Raw genomic sequence first — 9,294 nt, 5'->3', positions numbered from 1 at the left:
GATAAGGTATATACAGCCACACAGGATGGCAGCCTTTCAGAGGAGTTGTTTTCATGCTAGGTGACACAGAATTCAAAAAACAAAGGCGAAACATCAGACTGGCTGGATTCTAGGCAGAGGTTAAATTCGCAACTAGGGTAGGATGGGACTGAATGAAAATGAGAGACCATAAGCCTCAACTGAGTGATTATTTGTGTGTGTGCACGTGCATGCATGTGTGGAGGTCAGAAAACAGCTGGGAGTCAGTCTTTCCTTCCAGGAGTCCAGGGGTCCAGTGGTCAGAGGTCCAGGGGTCCAGTGGTCAGAGGTCCAGGGGTGGAGCGTGGGTCATCAGCTTTGCATGGCAAATGCTATTACCTTGAGCCCAAAGCTGAAGTTTTGACGCCTGTCCCCAGCAGGTGACAATACCTTGGAAGGCTACAGAACCTTTAGGAAGTGGGGCCTGACTGGGAGAAGCTGTCACTGGGACTGAGCCTCCAAAGGGTGCTGCTTGGCCTGTAGTTCTAGAACTCTGTTTGTCTGTAATCACAAGAGGAGCCTCTGCCACACATACTGCCTTCTCTGCTATGGTGGACTGAGGCTCTCTGAAACTCTGAGCCAAAAAACTAAATATTTGCTCCCTAAGTTGGTTCATTCTGCTGTTTGGTAACACAGATAGACACAAAAGCAATACACAAGGTTTTCTCCATTCTACATATAATAAAAATATATTTTATGCTGTATTATTGAAGTTTAGTTTTCACCTGTTATATTAAAATCTCTCTCTCTCTCTCTCTCTCTCTCTCTCTCTCTCTCTCTCTCTCTCTCTCTCTCTCTCTGTGTTTCTTTCCCTCCCCCTTTTTCTTGAGATATGACTTCATGCAGCTGTGGCTAATCTTGAACTCCTGATCACCCTGCTTCTACTTCCCAAGGGCTGGGCTAGGATTACAGGTGTGTGTCACGAAGCCTGACTTTATTGTAGAGATTTCTATACGTTAACATTCTAGCTTGCCATTTTATTAAATTATATTATTGAACCTACTGTTTTTTAAAATTCTGTGGGATCCCCTCACCTCCAATAAATGTTGAAAATAGTGTCCCATCTGCATCCCTCTTAACAAACCACTCCCTGGTAGCTGTGACTGGTGCCGGCTCCCTTCACACAGATGCCTCCTCCTTCAGAGAATGGAAAGGTGGCTGGCAGACAGCATGCTTCCCGAAAGCATCTGATAGTAACTGGAAACTGGGCTGCTGATGTAGTTCAGTGCATGTAGCTCACCTGCTACTAAGCCTGATGATCTGAGTTCAATTCTTGGGGCTCGCAGGACGTAAGGCGAGTGGTAACTCTTGCTGCCCTAACTAACCTGTGCATGCTGTGGCACATGTACACAAAATACATGTAAAAAAATCTAGAATCTAATGATTGACCCTCTTGGATTAAATAAAGCTGGCCTCTGCTTTAAAGTGCTACCCAGTCTGTGGTGCAGTTCATGACTCAGAGTGCTCCCATGGGCTCAAACTGGGTCAGACTTCAGCGGACAGCAGGTTCCAGGCTGGGGTTTCTGAATGTGTGCCCCAGGCTAGCTTCCTCCTACTCTTCTTGCTCTCATTTACAGAAACATTTCTCCTGACAAGCAAACCATATATCCTGGACACCTGTATTCCTAAGACAATGGGTAAACCTATATTAGGAAACCGATATCATTAAGTCTTCAGTGTACTAAACAAACACTTTCTAGACATTGGGCATCTGGAAAGACCAAGGTCCCTCTCTTGTGGTGCATTTTAGTGGTAGTCATAGGCAGTGAAAAACCAAAGGAAGACATTAACATAATTTTGGACAGTGAAGAAAAATGAAGAATAAGGAAATCCAGGTGTGGTAGTGTGTCCTGAACCAGCAGGGATAAGGGTCTGGAACGATGAGGTGTTGAGTAGGAGGATCAGGTATGAGAAATAAAGACACAAGACATAAGTCAGGCGTGGTGGCGCGCGCGCGCACACATGCACACACACACACACACACACACACACACACACACACACACACACACCTTTAATCCCAGCACTTGGGAGGCAGAGGCAGGTGGATCACTGTGAGTTTGAGGCCAGCCTGGTCTACAGAGGAAGATCCAGGGCAGCCAGAGCTGTTACACAAAAATCAAGTCTTGGAGAGAGAGAGAAAAAAAAAAAGGAAGTACAGCGTTATATATACTATTTATGGCGGGCGGGGGGAGGGGAGGGGGGATGGCCAAGGTCAGCAGAGAACTAAGTAAGACAACGTTGGCAAAGAGAACACAGGGTACCTCAGACTCAGCTGCCCAAGGACTGATAACTACAGCCCAGGAGGAAGAGTCGGGTCCTCAGAAGCCATAATCTTGACTCCTCTGAGGAGGCACTGGCTCCAGCCCTAGGCCGCCCTTGCCAAGTCCACTCCTGGACAAGGACACAGAACTAAAGTTCCCTTTGTCCTTTCTGCAGGGACCCCAGAAAGTCTTGGGTTGGTCTGGCTCCGCACAGTGGTGAATACCTGTAACCTCAGTTATTAGGAGATAGAGACAGGAGGATCCATGTTCAAGGTCAAACTTGGCTACACAACAAGGTTGATCTTTTTCTTGGTTTTGCTGTCTGATATTCCCTTATGATACAGGCAGTGCAGTGAGCCAGTCTGTCACACAATCCTGAAGGCAAGCAAACTGTTCCTCACAGTGTATCATGTTGCTAAGTAATGATGTTTATTGGTTAGAGATATTCGATACATTTTGGTCTATGATGAGTCAGTTTACATGAGACAAAGACACAGATCCATTGAAGTCAAGGGGTGTTCATAATACTATATAAAATGAACACACTTTTCTCCCATGAAGCTTACACCCTATGGGGAGGTCAGATAAAAACTTAGTCATTAAGGTTGGGCAGGATAGTGCATGCTGGCAATCCCAGCATTTGAAAGGTGTATTACTGTGTGTGCCATCACATCTAGTTTATCCAGTGCTGGGATCAAACCCAGGGCTTCAGGCAAGGCAGGCCAGCACCTGGTCTACAGTATCAGCCCCACACCTATATTAGTTTCCTTTTCTGCTTCATCTGCTGTGTTCTTCATCTTTCTTATGGCTCACCTCTCCTCCTATACACTCTTGGCTCTGTTGGTATAGCATGAGACTCTTAATCTCAGAGTTGTGGGTTCATGCCCCACATTGGGCACCATGTGGGATCAGGCAGGACACTGAAAAACTTCCGGCTACATTTGGCACTCACCGTTGGGGATTGATCCAAATAGACCTAACAAAGCTTAAAGGTTCTGAATGCACAGAAACGGAGCTACACTAGGCTTCCTAGTCTCACAGTCTCATGCCAGTATCAGTGTAGAGACTCATCTCCTGAGAGCTGCCTGTGAGATGGAGATGGCCACCAGCAGCCATAAGCTAAGTGGCATGGTGGATTCCTGCCGCAGTACACAGTGGCGTCTCCAAGCCACGAGTTGGCAGTGAGTAGGTCTCCCAGAGCTGGTGGTGAATTACCTACACCATGTTGGGAAGGTGAGGTGGGTGGAGCCAGCAGCCAGGGCTGCTGTTTCAGTCCCAGCCATGCTGCAGTTTAAAGCAATAGATTCACAAAAAGACAGATTCAGATGTAATAAACCTCTAAATGGTTTACATTATATGTAAAAATGCACATAGGCTTGGAAGAGAGAGGAAAAGGATAGACAGTTATATAAAGAAATAGTTTAAAAAATAAAGTATTTATAGAGACAGTAAAAGTATTATAAAAAATAAGTCACATAAAGATGGATATTACACAGAGAATCTGGATTGTGTTGTCTTTGGGATTTTTAACTACGGAAAGACATTTGATTGTAAAGGCTGCTAAGTTAAACCAATATATATATTTTAAAGGTATCTTGACTTCAAAATTTGTGTCTATGGATATGTTACTTTGGAAAAGCGGTTCTGCTTTTGTTTCCACAGAAGATGAGAACCTATGGATTACTTCTACGCTAATGTGGTTTGATCATCCAAGACCCCCTGAGAGGTCTCCAGATGATCCAACATCCAGAACAGCTTCAAGGCAACTGGCTCAGAGAATACAGCCTCACAGATTACTCCAGTCAGGACTTGACCATAATCCTAAAATTTTCTTTGTGTCCCCATAAGACTACCAGTGCCCTCTATCAGCAGGAATTAACCTAGAACACTAAGCTCACATTCCCCAAAAATGGATTATGGATGTTTGTCTTTGTTTAGATTGTTGGTTGCAAATTGTTATTAGTCATAGTCAATCTCTTTCTAAAAGAAGAAAGAAATGAAGGATATAGATATGATAGCATAAAAAGGTAGATTATTGAATCTACTTTTAAAGAGCAACAACTTGTTTGAAATGTTTTACACTGCTATGGATTTTAGTTTATTGACACAAATTTAAAGTTAGTTTTGTTACACTATATGTATGTTTCTACTCTTGTTTAAGGTATTATGTTTATGCAACTCATTTAAAATTGTAATGTATAATTAAGAAACAGATTAATAATTAGTCATCTATGATAATCACACTTATAGTCATGTTAGTTAAGTTTTATATATATATATATCAGATAGATAGGTAATCTTCAAACACTTCAAAGACCTACAGGATACGGCATTTAAAATGTTTTAAAAAAACTTAGACTTTCTGGACAGTAAGATGTGTCTGCTCCTGGCAGTACTGATGTACTTCAAAGAGAAAGATGGGCATTGAAGACATTCTATATGGAGTTTATCTTCTTCTTGACAAAAATAGCCATTTGGAGCAGGGTGGTGTTGGCACACGCCTTTAATCCCAGCATTCAGGAGGCAGAGCCAGCAGATCTCTGTGAGTTCGAGGCCATGCTGGTCTACAGAGCGAGATCCAGGACAGGCACCAAAACTACACAGAGAAACCCTGCCTCGAAAAACCAAACCAAACCAAACCAAACCAAACAAACCAAAAAAATAACAAAGGCCATTTGGGCAAGAAACTGCTCTTGCCTGGACTGCTGATAATATGTTGTATAAACTGGACATGTAGGACCCATAAGAAAATGACCACTGAATTTGCCAAAATGGGGTGAAATGGTTCTTCAGGTTGCTGCTTCACAGAGTAAACTGCCAGACATTCTACAAGATACAGGGAAAAGTGACTGAGAGACTAGGCCTATTGGCTGAAGATGGATGCCCCAACATTACAGAGGAACTTTGGATGATTGTCCAGGCAGGTAGCTGTCTCTTTCATTCTAGATTTTTGGAAGGCGTTTACAATTCTCTGTTTACTTAGGTAATATTATATCCTTCTGGGGTCTTTGATGTAGTTAAAGACTAGATAGTTATAATTTTCCTTGGTTATAAAAAAAGATAAACTAGATATGAAAATTTAGACTCATAGAAGTAAGTTAGATGATAGAGTATTTTCTTTAATTTTGCCAAAAAAACAAATAGACTAGATATTGTAACTGTAATTCTTGCTTGATAACTGTTCTATTATATGTAATTCTACTATGTTAAAGTTAAAACCTTCCCTTTTGATTAGAAAGAAAGGGGAAGTGCTATGGGATGTCTTATATGCTGTGAATATGTGTTGCTCTGACTGGTTGATAAATAAAGCTGTTTGACCTATGGCAAGGCAGTTTAGAGGCAGGCAGGAAAGCCAGGAGAAAGACAGGAAGAAGAAAGGCAGAGGTGGAGGAGATACACGTGGCGACATACAGATTAATAGAAATGGGCTGAGTATAGTTATAAGAGCTAGCTAGCAAGAAAATTGAGCCATAAGCCATGGCCATGTGATTCTTAATTGATATAAGTCTCTATGTGTTTATTTGGGTCTGAGTGGCTGCGGGACCAGGCGGGACACTGGAAAACTTTCGGCTACACTCTCTGCTCCTTTCATGTATTTGGCTCCTTTGGTGATGGCACATCTATGTGGAGTTAAAGCAATTCTTTCTTTCTTCCTTCCTTCCTTCCTTCCTTCCTTCCTTCCTTCTTTTCTTCCTTCCTTCCTTCCTTCCTTCCTTCCTTCCTTCCTTCCTTCCTTCTTTCTTTCTTTCAAGCACCACAGATTGAGGCATTTTATTTACTTTGGGAAGCAATTTTTAAAAAGGATTTATTTTGAATTATTTATAAATGTGTTTTGTGTGTAGGTATGTGAATATGAATGCAGTTACCCTTGGAGGCCAGGAGGGAGTGTTCAATCCTATGGGGCTGGAGCTACAAGTGATTGTGAGCTGCCTAATGTGGGTGCTGGGAATCACACTTGGTTCCTCTGGGTGATTATGAGCTGCCTGACGTTGGTGCTGGGAATCAAACTTGGTTCCTCTGCAAGAGCAGTATGTGCTTTTGCTTTTAACCATTGAGCCATTTCTTCAAACCCATATTTTTATTTTAAATTATGTGTTTGTGTGTATGTGTCTCTGTGTGGGTTTGTGCATTTGAGTGCAGTGCCTTTTGGAGGACAGAAGAGTGTCAGACCCCCTGGAGCTGCTCGATGGCTGTGGTGCTGAAAACCAAACTCTGGTCCTCTACAAGGGCAGCATGCACTCTTAACTGCCACGGCATATCTCTAGCCCCTCTCTATTAAGAATCTTCATTTTCCCTCAATGAACCAGTTTTGTCAACCAACACAAAAGATCCTCTAGCATTTTCCATCTTAAAAAATAATCATGTGCTAGCAAGACAGCTGAGCAGGCAAAAGTGCTTACTGTGCAAGCCTGATCACCTGAGTTTGATCCTTAGAACATACACACACAATCTGGACGAAGCCAGGTGCATCAGTGTGTGCCTTGGGAGGCAGAAGCAGGTGGATCTCTGTGCGTTTAAGGCCAGCCTGGTGAGTTCCAGGACAGCCAGGGCTACATAGAAGAGACCTTGTCTCAAAAAACCAAACAACAACAAAAATAACAAAACAAAACAATAAAGCTGGATGCAATGGTGAACATCTACAATCCCACAACTGTTTTGAAATATTTGTTTACACTGTATGAAGATGTATTGCTGTGATTGGTGTAATAAAGAGCTGAATGGCCAGTAGCAGGAAAAGGTTAGGTGGGACTTCCCAGGACAGAGAGAATTCTGGGAAGAAGAAAAGAGGAGATGGATGCAGAAGAAGCAGCACATGCAGGAGGAGAGGTAAAAGCCACAAGCCAAGTGGCAGCATGTAGATGAATAGAAGTGGGTTAATTTAAGTTATAAGAGCTAGTTAGAAACAAGCCTAAGCTAAGGCCGAACTTTCATAATTAAGTCTCTGTGTCGTTATTTGGGAGCAGGCTGGCGGGACAGAGAAAGACTCATTACACACAACTCCTATAGTGAGATGGGAGCTGAAAACAGGAGAATTAACAGTTTATAGGCCATGTAGTCTGGAGTACTCAGTCAGCACAGCAGAAACAAGACAGACTCTGCCAGAAACAAGGCAGGAGAACCAATCCTGAAAAGTTATCTTCTGACCTCCACACACAGTCTGTGGCATCTGCACACCCCCATCACACATACATAAATTTTTAAATAAAAAAACCCCTAAATTGAACCTTTACCTCCTGATAATTTTTGACCTATTTTATGGGACCCTTTATAGTCCCACAGATTTATAAGGAATTTGCATGCTGAATGCTGACTCCTATGAAAAAAACCAATATGTAGAACTCAATCTCTTACATATCATCACTGCAATGACTCTAATAATGTGGGGGGCAAGCACCCTCCCACCCTCCCCACCCTCCCCAGTGAGTTATCCACTAGTTTTCTTTCTATTAATATGTGATCTCACCAACAGTCACACCCACAGACATGCAAACCAGGAGCCATTCTTGGTCACTCTCCTTTCCTTATGCTCCTATCCCCCCTTTTCTTTTGTAAATTCCTTTTTTTTTTTTTTTTTTTTTTTGCTTTTTCGAGACAGGGTTTCTCTGTGTAGCTTTGCGCCTTTCCTGGAACTCACTTGGTAGACCAGGATGGCCTCGAACTCACAGAGATCCGCCTGGCTCTGCCTCCCGAGTGCTGGGATTAAAGGCGTGCGCCACCACCGCCCGGCTGTAAATTCAATTCTAAACTCAAAAAGTTTTATCACTTTTGATCACTCATACTTATGTCGGATTTTATTTATTTTTTTGCCTGAATTTCTGAACTTGTTTCAACTTTGCCTCATTGCACTCTTCTGATGCATTTGTTACACATCAGGCAGGGTGACTATTTTATTTACTTCAATCAGGAATAGTTTAGTTAGAATAAAGACACTTTTTTTGAGACTTTTATAGTGCTGTTGAGATGGATCAGTGGCTAAAGGGCTTGCTGCCAAGTCTGAAGACCTGAGTTCAAACTCTGGAACACACATGACTATTGGTGCAATTATTAAGGCCACTCCACGTAGTTAGATTTATTTAATGGCGTACCTTACAAGTTAAGGGATAAGTAGGTCGCGGGGTCTGGGGCAGGTGTATCACAGTCCAGCGGTGTTCTCTGGAGCTCTGCTTGGCCCACCTTCACCGTCCAAGGTCCTGGAACCGAGTGAGAGCGCAGCCCATCCAGATCTTAGGTCTCCAGGCACCTCCCTTGGCCCTGCCTTGTAGGTGTGACAGTTGCCGAAGTCTCAATGGGGGTTGGAACTTCCAGATCAAAGCTGGAATGGCTACCCACTACACATGACAGAAGAAAAGGATTCTGACAAGTTGTTATCTCTCTCTCTCTCTCTCTCTCTCTCTCTCTCTCACACACACACACACACACACACACACACACACACACATCCATTTAAAAAGCAAATGTAAAAAAATAAAATTTCATAAATTGTAGAAAAGGAAACTTTTATTGTTAATGAACAAATGTACTGTATAATGCAAAAAATTCCATGAAGATAAAAATAAGAAGACCAAAAAAGCCGGGTGGTGGTGGCATATGCCTTTAATCCCAGCACTCGGGAGGCAGAGCCAGGCACAGCCAGGCAGATCTCTGTGAGTTTGAGGTCAGCCTGGTCTACAGAGCGAGATCCAGGACAGGTACCAAAACTACACAGAAAAACCCTGTCTCAAAAAACAAACAAACAAAAAGACCAAAAAAATGTATGCTTCTATTTCCAAAGATTACAATCAGCACCACCATATGGAACAATTCTTTTTCACAGTCCATAAAACACACATTTAATTTTTTAAAACCAAGACACTATTATACACATACCATTTTGTGACTTGCCATTTTCTTAATGACTTCCACCTTTGTATGACAACACAGTTTCATCTTATCAAATATTCCATGTCTTCATTCATACGTCAACTGTCCTGAAAGGCATTTTATAGCTTGCCTGTTCAGAATAGGATCCAGT

The sequence above is a fragment of the Peromyscus californicus genome, unplaced genomic scaffold, assembly GCF_007827085.1.
Source record: "Peromyscus californicus insignis strain IS unplaced genomic scaffold, ASM782708v3 Scaffold_11__1_contigs__length_118956290, whole genome shotgun sequence".
Taxonomy (NCBI): Eukaryota; Metazoa; Chordata; class Mammalia; order Rodentia; family Cricetidae; genus Peromyscus; species Peromyscus californicus.
The sequence above is the reverse complement of the archived record's forward strand: the minus strand, read 5'-3'. Positions refer to the sequence as shown.